At 44.0% G+C, this 13,774-nt stretch overlaps 1 protein-coding gene across 11 annotated transcripts in view; it reads left to right on the forward strand.

Moving 5' to 3' along the window:
- The first annotated feature begins 614 nt into the window (after nt 1-614).
- The window catches only part of SMARCA4 (SWI/SNF related BAF chromatin remodeling complex subunit ATPase 4), a 68,197-nt gene continuing 55,037 nt past the window's right edge, over nt 615-13,774 (forward strand). For 10 of the 11 annotated variants that reach the window (XM_081177252.1, XM_081177256.1, XM_081177257.1 and 7 more), the window contains exon 1: nt 704-908. The gene's annotated coding sequence lies outside the window, so the exon portion shown is untranslated. The other variant, XM_081177255.1, reaches the window with a different exon arrangement.

A 13,774-nucleotide genomic window follows, 5' to 3' on the forward strand; every position in this document is an offset into this window, starting at 1 on the left:
GGGTTTACGTGTGCTTGAAAATAATGTGACATGTGTAAAGGAACTAAAGGAGAACGTGGGAAAACATACTCCCCCCCCCCCCGCGCCTCAAACAATCTCAGCCGCAGTGGCGGCACTATTGCGCACGCGCACCATCAGCCGACGCCGGCTTCTGTCCGCGTGTTGGGGGAAGGGAAGAGAGAGCCCCGCGCGCGACTTTGCCCTGGAGAAGCGCGCGCCCGCCGCTTTGCCTTGCCTCTCCCCTCCCTCTGACAAAGGAGCGCGAAACCTTCTCCTTCCGCCGCTTACATTGGCTGAATCGGGCATGAAGGGGCGGGGCTTTCCCCCCCAGAGTCAGAAAGCCCGCCTTCCGAAAGATGCTCGGCTGTGATACGATGCCGAAGCTGTCCCTTGTATCCCACCCACCCACCCCCGCTCTGCTACGCCGACGCTCTCTAGTTCTTATTCAACTGGCGGAGGGGGGGGAGGCGGAACACAACAATGCGACGTCTCCCTATTAGCCAGCCGGCGACTGAAGGAGGGGACTTTTTTTCCCTCTTCCCCTGATTGGCTTTGCCAGGCGGAGACAGCTCTCTTCCCATTGGCTTGGAAGAAAAGAGAAGGCCGGTTCTGCCGAGAGGGAGCACGCGCGTGTCCCAATGGGCGCGCGCGCGCACGCACGCACGCACGCGGGCGAGAAACCTGTTCTGCCTGTTGGGTGAGCGAGCGCGGCCGAGCGCCTTCTTGGTTAGCGCTCCCTCAGTCGGGGACGCGCGGCAGAGGGGCGGTGGGGGAGGGGAGCGAGAGCATCTTTCTCTCACACGCGCGGCGGTAGCGGCGGCTCCAGCTCCTCCTTTGTTCGCCTCCACACACCCCACCTCGCCCGCTCTTAGAGATACCGGGCCGCCCGGCTGGCGGGGGCCGGCACGGTAAGGGGTGGGGTCGGGTTGGGGGGGGGATGTGGGGGCTGAGGGAGGGTTGGCCGCGCACGCGCGCGGATGGATGGATGAATGGATGAAAGAAATGTACAGCCGTGTGAACGAGGAGGGAGGGGGTCGTGAGGAGGGGGCCGCGAGGGGGGGGGAGGATGACCTTCGAAGCGTCGTGTGTGGTCGGAGTGGGGGGGCGCCGTTATTTCGCCTCACCTGCCGTGGGGGTGGGGGGGTCGGCGGAATTGAGGGCAAGCGGATAAAGGCGTGCGCCCGCGTCCCCGCCTCCTCCTCGCACACCCCCACCCGCAGCATCCTTCCTTTCTTCATGTTCTCCCCCACCCACCGCAAAGGACCCCCTCCCAGCATTTCGCACCCCAGTCTCAGCATCGATTTTGGCGTGTTGTTTCATAGATATAGTTAACGTCCTTTTTTAAAAAAAATCATTCAGGATGAGGATGTGGGGCAGTTTCCAGCCATCCAGGTCTTTAAATCCATTCATTCATTCATTCATTTCTTATCACACCTACATTTTGTCCGCTCTTGACCCGCCTAAACCCATCGACTTCCCCAGAGCTGTAATAGGTAACTGTTAAAAATCCGCGCCCCCCCCCCAAGAGAAATGCATGTGGATGGATTTGCAACCGGTTTGGAATAAATAATGTATTGTGAATGCATTGATGGTGAGTTCTCCCCCACCGGTATAGTATTAGCAACATTTAAGTGTTACGTTAACATTTCAGGATAATAGTTCATAGGTATGATTTATATTGTACTATGTAGCAGCCTAAATGAGAATAAAAATTCTACTATGTCGATAGTATATTAAAGCCACCCATACACAACCGAAAACCAGTTCTGATGGGCCTAATATTGGCCACCAGCAGCCCGGTATTATTCCCCACTCACCCTCCTGCACCCACCAGCCCAACACCTTCACTTGCCATTCTTGCTTCCACTTCTATAATCCAGTGCCTCCTGCTTCAAGCCAACATCTCCAGGGACAGTACTTACTCTTCTTGTTGTTATTTATTTGTACCCTGCCTTTTTCCCTGACAGGGACTCAAGGCAGCTTACAGATAATAATAATAATAATAATAATAATAATAATAATAATAATAATAATAATAATAATAATAATAATTTATTATTTGTACCCCGCCCATCTGGCTGGGTTTCCCCAGCTACTCTGGGCGGCTTCCACAGAAACCAAAAAACACTAAAATATCATACATTAAAAGCTTCCCTGAATAGGGCCGCCTTAAGATGTTTTCTGAATGTCAGGTAGTTGTCCATCACCTTGACATCCGATGGGAGGGCATTCCACAGGGCGGGCGCCACCACCGAAAAGGCCCTCTGCCTGGTTCCCTGTAGCTTCGCTTCTCGCAATGAGGGAACCGCCAGAAGGCCCTCGGCGCTGGACCTCAGTGTCCGGGCAGAACGATGGGGGTGGAGACGCTCCTTCAGGTATACTGGGCCGAAGCCGTTTAGGGCTTTAAAGGTCAACACCAACACTTTGAATAGGAACAACTAAAAACATAGGGGAGAACGATAGAACCATAGAATTTTAGAGTTGGAAGGGACCCTGAGGGTCGTCTAGTCCACTCACCCGCAATGCAGGAATTTGCAGCTGTCCTAATAATTAAAAAAAACCCAATTAAACAGTAATAGAATTAAACTATATCTATAAAGCTCTCTCTCGATATATGATCTATTAAAAACATACAGGTAATTACAATAAAAGCATCACAGCACCAGCCCTTTCATTAAAAGCAGTCAGTTCCAGAAAGCCTGTTGGAACAAGAAAGTCTTCACCTGCTTGCAAAAGTACAGCAAGAAGGGAGCCAGTCTAACTTCTCGAGAGAGGGAGTTCCAAAGTCACGGAGAAGGCCGATCACTTGCTCCTCCACTTACCATCAGCAGGTCTCTGTAGCATCACTGTTTATTCAGAGTAGAAGAATAGCCAATTTCTAATGGATTACCCAGTATCAACTGGTTGCTGGGATTGCTGTGAATTGTGTTGGACTAGTGTGCCTTGGTCTGATCCAGCCCTTAAACAAGTGTGCATATTCAGGATTGTTTGAAACACCTTTCATTTATGCTATAACTGTTAAAAGGACCTGCATGCATATACCCTTATACATAACAAGCATAAGAGGAACATGAGAATTTTACTTTTGCTGCATAAAGTAGAGACGTTACAGGACTCTTCCCCGACCCTGTTGTGCACTATAGCATGCCTCTAGCTACCTTCCTTATTCCCAAGGACTGACAGATGCATCCCTCCAACATGGCCTTTTCTCCAGCTACCCCTAATGCTACTACTCCTTCATTATTGCTTGTGGTTTCTTGTACAATAGCAGTATTTTCTCATGTTCTCCCCACAACTTTTGAAGGTATTGGTCAAGATATTTAGTATTTTTATTGATTTTTTTAAAATGTAAACTGCCCTGAATCTTTCACGTGTGTGTGTGTGTGTGTGTGTGTGTGTGTGTGTGAATGAGAGAGAGAGAGAGAGAATGGTAAATAAATTTATTAAATAAATGGGTGACCCATCTCCAGGCTCCTATAGCCAGCTAGGGATGGAGGCTCTTTCTGTCCTGCCCTCCTAGTTCTCTTCACTCCTTTGCATATTCCTCTTCTTTTATTCTTCTCCCTTTATGGCTTGCTTACCCCTTTTTTACTCTCCTCCAGTCCCCTCTGTCCTTTGGTTTTTCTGGAAGCCTTGAATAAAATAGGAATGTCATCAAGGCAGTGGAATCTCTCTGTGGAGGTTCTTAGAGGTATCTTTTCCTCTTCTCTTTTTTCTTCTTGTTTCTTTTTAAGCTGTTGTCTTATTTTATTGTGAAAAACTTCATTTAAAAAAGAAAGAAAGAAATGGCATAAGCCTCCCTTATCCTGGTTTAATATTCCTAGAAGTACTGCTCAGAGTAAGTTCTCCATTCCTGAGTCCATTGCAAATTGCAAAGTACTCAGTATGTTTATACAGTGTGTGAATTTGTGTGACTATCTGTCACTTTCTCTGTCTTGTGCTTCGATTATGACGGACTGATGCTGCTTTCAGTCTCTCTGGACATCCAACATGTCATGAGAATGCCATTCTTTGCCCTGCCAAAGTCCTTGTTATGTGCAGTAAGCTAGGCTATTTTCCACTGCACAGTGGAGCAAAAGGGAAGTTTGTGCTGTTGTTCTTTTGATGACAGCATGATAGGTATGACAGGCCCCTTACTCAGCTACAGCATTTGCTTAGTCTGGCCACCTTCTGGAGCCAGCCATTGACACATCCAGCATTTTCTCAAGGAACCTAGGAAATTGAGCTCCACATCCTTCTCTCTTCACAGATGCACTCCCCTTCTGAACCACGAGCATTCTTCCCATTACTCCGGACTCTCCTCACAGACAGTGCCCTTTTCCTTTCAGCCTCTCCCACATGCTCACTGCTCTTTCCCACCCTGCTTTAGTTGGGGAAGTTGCATTTCTATTATTGCTTGTGCCATTCACCAACCCACCCACACCATTTCCTTTGCTCCTTCAGTGTCTCTCCTTGCCACTTTACCCAAGGGTCACAGTTACCCATTACCTTTTTGAAATGTTTTCTTTGTCAACAGCGCAACCACTCTTTTGCTCCTCTTTTTTTGGCAGAATTCTCCAGAAAATTGAAATATTTGCCTGGCTGAGATAATGGGGGCTCAGAAATAATACATAATAATACTGAATGCATTCATCCATAGCACTGATTCATTGGTTTAGCTTTATGAGGAGCGAGCCTTGTGTTTGCTTCCCTTCTACAGTGCAGCTGTGAAGAGGCACTAAAAGCATTTGCTCCCATTTTGGACTAACTGTAGCTTGTGACATCCAAACCCAGAAATATTGCAGTTAGTCTTAACTGTGCTTAGATGAAACAAGCCAACATCAAACCATGATTTATCAAGCTGCTTGTTTTTACTAGCCGTAGTTGACATTAACTACAGTTTGTAATTCATATGTAATGCTATACCATGGAAGCTTCCAATCTTGCAGTCGTGCTGGAGGAGGGGTTAGTAAGCAAGTCCTAGGCTTGGTTCACCCCATCCTTGTAACCTAAAACCGTGGTTTAGCATTAGGTGTGAAGCAGGCCATTGTATAAACTGCAAAACAGATGTCACATGTACGTGGCTCCAGTGTTAGAAATTCAGATATATAAGCTAGGTGCCTAATGGCTCCTTAAACCAAGTTTACAGTCACTAAAACAGAATGTATAGTTGCCATTTTTGGGCAAGACAGTTTTAAAGTATGCAGCCTGTGATTCATTTTGGACTCACGGCTCTCCATGGAGTCACAGGTTACCGTATTTTTTGCTCTATAAGACTCACTTTTTCCCTCCTAAAAAGTAAGGGGAAATGTGTGTGCGTCTTATGGAGCGAATGCAGGCTGCACAGGTATCCCAGAAGCAAGAACATCAAGAGGGATTGCTGCTTTCACTGTGCAGCGATCCCTCTTGCTGATCTGGCTTCTGAGATTCAGAATATTTTTTTTCTTGTTTTCCTCCTCCAAAAACTACAAAAACAACTCTTGTGGTCTGGTGCGTCTTACAGAGCGAAAAATACAGTAATTCTGTGTCCAGGGCAGCTGTCTACCAGCTCCATCTGGTACGCTGGCTGAGACCCTGCCTGCCCACAGACTGTCTCACCAGAGTGAGGCATGCTCTGATTATCTGCCGCTTGGACTATTGCCACACGCTCTATGTGGGGCTACCTTTGAAGATGACCCGGAAACTACAATTAATCCAGAATGTGGCAGCTAGACTGGTGTCTGGAAGTGGCTGCCGAGACCATATAACACCAGTCCTGAAAGACCTGCATTGGCTCCCAGTACATTTCCGAGCACAATTCAAAGTGTTGGTGCTGACCTTAAAGCCCTAAACGGCCTCGGCCCAGTATACCTGAAGGAGCATCTCCACCCCCATCATTCAACCCAGACACTGAGGTCCAGCTCTGAGGGCCTTATGGCGGTTCCCTCCCTGTGAGAAGTGAAGTTACAGGGAACCAGGCAGAGGGCCTTCTCAGTATTGACACCCGCTCTGTGGAATGCCTTCCCCTCAGATGTCAAGGAAATAAACAACTATCTGACTTTTAGAAGACATCTCAAGGCAGCCCTGTTTAGGGAAGTTTTTAATATTTGAAGTTTTTTTCTGTTTTTAGTGTTCTGTTGGTAGCCGCCCAGAGTGGCTGGGGAAACCCAGCCAGATGGGTGAGGTATAAATAATGAAATTATTATTGTTATTATTATTCAAATGATGGACTGGCTGTGCTTGATTTTTAGTTAAACATCTGGCTAGTTCAGATGACAATCTTGAGCTAGGTTAAGAACTTTGAAAATGTAAAGAAGAAAAGTTACTTGATCCAGGGATAGTCCACACATATATTGGCCTATTCCTACCTCTTTTTCTTAGTGGTGACTGCTCCTGCTCAGGCTGCACAAAAAGCATTTTGGTTCCAGAAATCCAATCCAATTGTGCAGATAAAATATAACTGATAGAATTCTACAGTGTGGGGGTATTGGTGTGTTAAAACAGTCCAAATCCAATGATCCCTAGGAATGCAGCTCCTGATGGTGGAGATGCCAGGCACAATCCTGATGCCCAGGCATCTTCACTTGGTCACAACTGGTTGAAAACCAGGTGCAAAATGTGCTTGGCTAATTTTGAACACTGCTTGGCACATTTAGAAGAATGATAGCAGTGTTAGAATCTCAGATATATTAGCTAATCTTCAAATGCCACCTTAAACCTACAGTTGCCACAATGAAATGCCTAGGCACCCTTTTTGCTGTGGAGTTTCTTATTATTTGTTTTAAGGGGGAAAAATATCAAAGCAGCTTACAACATATAAAACAATCCAGAATAAAACAAAATCAATCTTCAAGGAAAATATTTCAGATCCTTCTCTAAGTGACATTTTGCTTTGCCCATATTAATTTGCCTACTGAATTTAGATAGCTGACCCATAAGAGAAGTACTCAAGCAAGCCAGTGGGGTTTAGTAGCTAGAGTGTCGGACTAGGATCAAATCCTCACTCAGTCATGAAACTTTGCTGAGTGATTTTAGGCCAGTTACAGCCTCTAAACCTACCTCTTAGGGTCATTGTAGGGATTAACTGAGGAGGAGATGAACCATGTACTATACTACCTAGAGGAAAAGGTGGGATATAAATGCAATGAATAAGCTCTTCTGCTTACCTGCTTAAGAAAGCTAGAGGAGCCAATCAGATGGAGATGTCAGTTCCCACCCCGGCATCCAGACATCTCCATGTGGTCATAATTGCATTCACACACCAGTCGCAAAATGTGGCTGGCAAATTTTGAGAACTTAATTCGATTTGATTCTGGCATTTAATTCTCTTGTTTATTTTATTTATATTTTAATGCTGTATTATTGTTTTAACATGCAATTTTGAGCTGCCTTGGGGGCTCATATAAGGCTAAGAGGCAGAATATAAATTATTTGATAAATATTTGAATTTAGGCCTCCTTTGGTACAAGTGAATATGTTTATGTCTTCCTTTTCAAAACTGTAACAGAAGCATTACTCTTATTACATTTATGCATAGTGCAGTGTAGGAGTGGGGAGCACATTTTATGGCAATGGGCTTGTTTTGATGTGTTGTAAACTGTTTTGAGATTTTTTTCTCTTTAAAATATAAAGTGGTCTAGAAATGAAATGAATAAGAAGAAACTCCAAAAAGGGACAGCTAGACATTCCATTGTGGTGACTGTAACCTAGGTTTAAGGAGCCATTTGGCGATTATCGTATTTTTTGCTCTATAAGACTCACTTTTTCCCTCCTAAAAATTAAGGGGAAATGTGTGTGCGTCTTATGGAGCGAATGAAGGCTGTGCAGCTATCCCAGAAGCCAGAACAGCAAGAGGGATCGCTGCTTTCGCTGCACAGCAATCCCTCTTGCTGTTCTGGCTTCCGGGATTCAGAATATTTTTTTCTTGTTTTCCTCCTCCAAAAACTAGGTGCGTCTTATAGAGCAAAAAATACGGTAGCTTGTATGTCGTGGGTGGCGCTGTGGTCTAAACCACTGAGCCTCTTGGGCTTGCCGATTGGAAGGTCGGCGGTTCAAATTCCTGTGATGGGGTGAGCTCCCATTGCTTGGTCCCTGCTCCTGCCAACCTAGCAGTTCGAAAGCACATCAAAGTGCAAGTAGATAAATAGGTACCGCTCCGGCGGAAAGGTAAATGGCGTTTCCGTGCACTGCTCTGGTTTCGCCAGAAGCAGCTTAGTCATGCTGGCCCACGTGACCCAGAAAAACTGTCTGTGGGCAAAAGTCGGCTCCCTCGGCCAGTAAAGCCAGATGAGCACCACAACCTCATTCAAACTGGACTTAACTGTCAGGGGTCCATTTACCTTTTATATATCTGAGTTGTTAACACGGACTCAAATATAACAGCAAGGGAGGGGCTTAAATCAACCTTAACAGCTTGTGTAAAAAAGGTGTGAGTGGGGGCTTAAGAGAGCTCCAAAAAGCTAACAGATTTATTAAAGTTCTGTTCTAGTTCTCACCCATCTGAACTTCCAGTGACAATGGCACATGAATCTTTTAAATAAAGTCGCATGTTTACCATAGAAAGCATTCTATTACTGTGTTAAGTGTTTAAGGACTGTCATCCTAGAAACACTTAACTAGAAGTCCCACTGAATTCTTAAGTATTCTTTTGAACTATAGGTGAGGATATTATGATATTATGATATTTCTTTATGTTTGTCAAAGCTGCAAGTTTTCCTTTAAACTATGGAAATATCTTGTCTTTATAAAGGTTTGGTTGCCCGCATCAATAAATGCAGCGCTGCCTTAGCATCTTTTTTGTCACCATCCTTTTGTCTCTCTCCCCCCGCCAACTTAATAAAGGGAACAGCCTAAAGAATTTTGTGCAAATTTCTCCCACTGCTTCCCCTTGAAGCTTAGGTAAAGATTATCATAGTCAAACATCTTAATTAATTATAGTTAGCTACCAACTAGGAGTGCTTATGAGCTTCAACTCCTGGTTAAAAGCAATTCCTTATTAGTGTTAGCATCAGTGAATGTGTTACCTTTAGAAGTGATAAAGGTCAATGGAAGTAGTGATTTATTCATGAGGCTGGGAAGTGCGAGTGCATAATATGGTTGCCTGTCTGAGATCCATTAACTGGTTTAAGGGATCCTTCTCTCTTCACATCAGTTAAATCATCAAGTTGGAAAAGGATCCCAAGCGTCAGTTTAGCTCAACCCTTCCTGTGCAGGAATCACAGCTAAAGAATCACTGGCAGATGGCAACCCAACATCTGTTTAAAAATGGTAGTCTGTTCCACTGTCAAAACAGATCAGAAAATTATCCCTAATGTTTAGTCGGAGTCTCCTTTCCTGTCATTTGAATCTATTGGTTCCTACCTTTTGGAGCAATAGAAAACAAGTTTGCTCCATCATCTTTATGACACACCTTCAGATATTTGAAGATTGTAGTATGTACCTCCTTCTCACGCAGTGTTAGAAACTCAGATTTATAAGCTAGGTGCCAATCATATGTTACGGTCACTACAGCAGAATGTCGATTTGCCAGGGGGTTGGACTAGATTACTCTCGTACCTTTCAACCCTACAAGTCTATGATCTCAACTACATTGCTTGACTCTTACAGCAATTCACTTGTCCCAGTATGCAAGAAGAAGAATCACACACAACGGAAATTGTATTAACTATGAACTAAGGCAGAAGTTGTTGCCATCCTGGAGCCCAGAAATCTCCATTTAATCGCAATTGAACCCACGCTAGTAGCAAAAGGCGCCTGAGAAATTTTGAACACTGTTCTCAGATGCTTTTCACCGGTCTGTTTAACTGTTTACCTAGATATTTTGTAACTGGGGCTGAGACTTTCCATCACCTATGGTTCCCCTCATGCTTGTAGAATTTGGCATCCTTACAGGCTGTTTTTTTATACCCCTGGCTAGCTTTTCTCCTTAGGAAACACTAGCTTCAGAATAGCAATTTTCTTCTGAACCACTGTGGGAGGAAAACAAATTCTGCCTCCACACATGTCCTGACCCCATTAATCATCATCTCCGGCAACTAATGCAATGTACATTTTTTTAAAAAATCCTCCGAGAAGATTTTAAAGGAAGGGTGGCTAACCTTTAACCATTCAGGGGACTTCCGGGGTGGCGCCATCGGCAATGGCGGATTCCCTCTGATCTGGAGGGACGGGCTCCACGGAAAACGGGTCTTTTCCGCTACGGCGAAGCGGGGACCCTTTGAAAAATCACAGGCGGATGAAGCCTGTGACTATGGGACTCGGCGGGCACCTTTCGCGCCCCCCCAACTCGTAAAGGAACCCAGTAACGGGCTCCAGAGCGAAGAGGGGCTAGTGGCACGGTGCTGAGAGTCAACTGCTTCTTCCGTGGAGCGAAGCCGCACAGCCGTTGCTGGAGAGCGCTGCCTTTTTCCTGGGACAATTTGGCTATTAAAACAACTACCCGTGAGTAGCTCAATTTCGGACAATTGGACTTTAAACAATGACTTGTGAGTAGAAAGGAAAATTGGACTAAGAAATTCTTGTTAATTTGGTACTGAAACGGGAAGGTCTAAACAGGAAGTCAACCTTCCGTTTCATGTAGATAGATTAAAGCAAAGACATGGCAAACTAGAGTTCAGAAAAACGTTTGTAAAGGATTAACTTCCATCATTTAAAATTGTTGAACCCCCTTCGGAAGCAGGAGAAGAGGGGGGAATTTTTCCGGACTGTTTAAACCTGCAGAAGAGAGTGTAAGAAAAGTAATTTTCCACCGTCTCTAACCTGGGAGCGGGGTGTCAGGACTGACGTTCTTGGGAAGTTCATTGACTATATATATATTTTTTTAATATTAAATTTTAACAAGAAAAAAGGTTACAAAGAACAACAAAAAGACATAACAACAAACAATAAAGACAGAAAAACACCAAAACCAAAAATTCCACATAAAAACAGGAACAAACAAACAAAAAAGAAAGAAAGAAAAATACAAATAGAAATCCCTCCCTTCAATTTCTACCATTCTTTTACTTATTTTCCTGACTTCCTCTCACCTCCCTCTTTGTATTCCATTTAAAAATTTATTCAGCAAATTCATACCCTCTTATCTTACCCTTAATTATATGTCCTCATATATTACTTCATATTTTCATTTATAATCAAACCATTCTTGCAAATTCTTATTTCACCTTATTACTCAGCCACTTCATTTTTTACATTAATTTCATTAATTTTATCTTATCCTCAAATCTCTAAAAATTCTAAATATTAACCATATTTAACCTTTCTGCAAAAGCCAGTTTCTTCCTTTCCAACATCTCTTAATATTTCATTAGTATTACACTAATTCCATAAATATAGATTTATTACAAAAAGCATTTCTCATTCTAAGTTTATCCAACGTCCTTTTTCCTGGTTCCGGGTGATGTCAGTCCTTATGTCATTATATCCTCATCAGTCAGGTGTTCTAATATCTAAAGCTCTCAAGTCACTTCCAAGCCCCCTCTGCGAGTTTTCTTGTTTCTGCTTATGGTTGCATACATCCTTGTTCCCTGTTGGATTCTTTCGCATTTTCTTCTCTTTCTCTTTGGGGAGCCGATCACCAGGGAATTCCGTACAGTAATATTCTTCATTTCCTTTTATCCAATTGTCCCATTCCCCGGTGTTGCACTCCCCAGTATTTAGTTTGTAATCCAAAGAGTAATTGTTCCAAAAAAGATCTTCCACTTGTTTCACAGTCCCACCAGAGATAGGAATTTTCTTAAATCCAAAATTTAGCCAGTGTCTTCCAAATTCCATCTCCCAGTGTTGCAGCTTTTGGTCATGTAGGACTTGAATTCTCTGTGTCTTCTGAGATGCATTCACAATCTCTTCCATCTTTCTCTGCCCTTGCACTTGCTCTGTTAAACCAGTTTCCTGGATAGATTGTTGTGCACTTTCTGTAACTGCGTTTCCCATTGGCACCTCTTTACTGACTGCAGCTGTTATATAGTCCATCTTTTGATTCATCAGAGACACTTTCTCATCCAGCTGTCGCAGCCCATCATATATTTTGTCCAGGGCAGATAAAACTTCCTCTCTAATCATTTCTGTCAAGGTCGGGGAGCTGGTCCCATGGTCTAATTTTCCCAGTTACTATGTTCTCTTTATAAGTTGACACAGACACACTGGTAGACTTCCTCTAGGGGGTGTAGTTACTTTTTAGCATCCATTTTTAAAATGTATCCAACAAGGGGGGGAAAAGAATTACTTTCGATTTTCCGATATTTTGTTTCCTTTCAATATAAAACAAACAGGCAGAAAGCAGCATTGGAATTATTTTTTTTCTTTTCCCTTTTCCATATTCAAATTGTAAGCATCACTGACAGTTTCTTTCCTGTCATTCCGTCCCCAGGTTAGGGACAATGGAGACTTATTTTCTTAACTCACTCACTGCAGGATTTGAAAGTCAAGTTTTTCCCCCCTTTCTTCCTGCTGTCTAGGGGGATTTGGTAGTAAAGATGCAGGAAATTTCAGGCTTTCAATTTATCCGGCTTTTAGCTTGTAAAATCTTTGCTTTAATCTTTATACAAAGAACGGGAGGCGGACTTCCTGTTTGCGCCTTCCCGTCTCGGGTCAAATTCAAAGGTATATTTTTAATCCAAAGTTTAAATTGTCCTACTCACGGGTTGTTGTTTAAAATCCGAATTGTCACAGGAAAAAGGACAGCGCTCTCCGACATCAGCTGTGCAGCTTCGCTCCGCAGAAGTAGCGATTGACTCTCAGCACTGCGCCAACCCCCGTCTCACTCTGGAGCCCTTTGGAGGGTTCCTTTGCCGAACGGGGGGGGCGCAAACGGTGCCCGCCGAGTCCCACAGCCGCCGGCTTCTTCCGCCTGAGGTTTTCAAAAGGGTCCCCGCTTCGCTGCAGCGGTAGACCCGATTTCTGTGGAGCTATCTCCCTCTGAGTCAGAGGGAATCCGCCATTGTCGGAGGCACCGCCTCCGGAAGTTCATTGACTATAGACAAACGTCTTTGACAGTCAGTTAAAAGAAGAGAAACATAGTGATTCCATTGTTCTCCTTCGCATTCTAAAGGAACAAATATTGACAAAATATCTGAAAAAGGAAACTTTGTTATTAGATCTGCTTTTAAAAGAAAAATAAAAAAGAAAAGAGATGGATACAAATAGAAGTTCTTCCCCTAGAGGGAGCCTGTGAAACTGTTACGAAATTTGAACTGGGGAGCTCTGGAGCTGTAACAGATTAAGATCGTGGGAACAGACTTCTGACCTTGCATAACAAGGTATTCAGAAGCCCTGGTACGTGCTTTCTGCAAAACAAGTGCCTTACTGGAACAGTTACATGAGAAGACGGACTTGATGACTGTTGCGATCAGAAACTTTGGACAGGCAGTGGGTAATTATATAGAACCCACCCAGGAATTAACGCAAGAGTGTGCTCTGACAGATCAGACAAGGGAGGAGGATGTTGCCGGACCTCGGCTGGCAAAGATGGAGGGAGCTGTGGCCCAGCAGGAACATGAGTTGTTGGAACTGACAAATGAACTTGGAAAAAGCCAGATTTGGAGAGATAGAGTTTTGTTTGGTTTGGAAATGGGGGGTTGGATAGACCCATGCAGGGATGTTTTGATTTTTCAAGTCTGGCAATGGGCCGTGAGATGTTTGGGGTTGTGGGGGCTCTTAACTCTGGAGGGACTTTGAAACATATTTTTAAATACCATATGGAGTTTAGTGTGGACTATAGAAAAGGGGCTGATTTCTCGAGATGGGGCAAAAATACTGTTAAGTTGGAGTTTCCACGAGTGAATGGAGCAGGAGATAAAGTAAAGTACAGGTATAAATA

The sequence above is a fragment of the Podarcis bocagei genome (genome assembly GCF_964188305.1).
Source record: "Podarcis bocagei genome assembly, chromosome: 17".
NCBI lineage: Eukaryota > Metazoa > Chordata > Lepidosauria > Squamata > Lacertidae > Podarcis > Podarcis bocagei.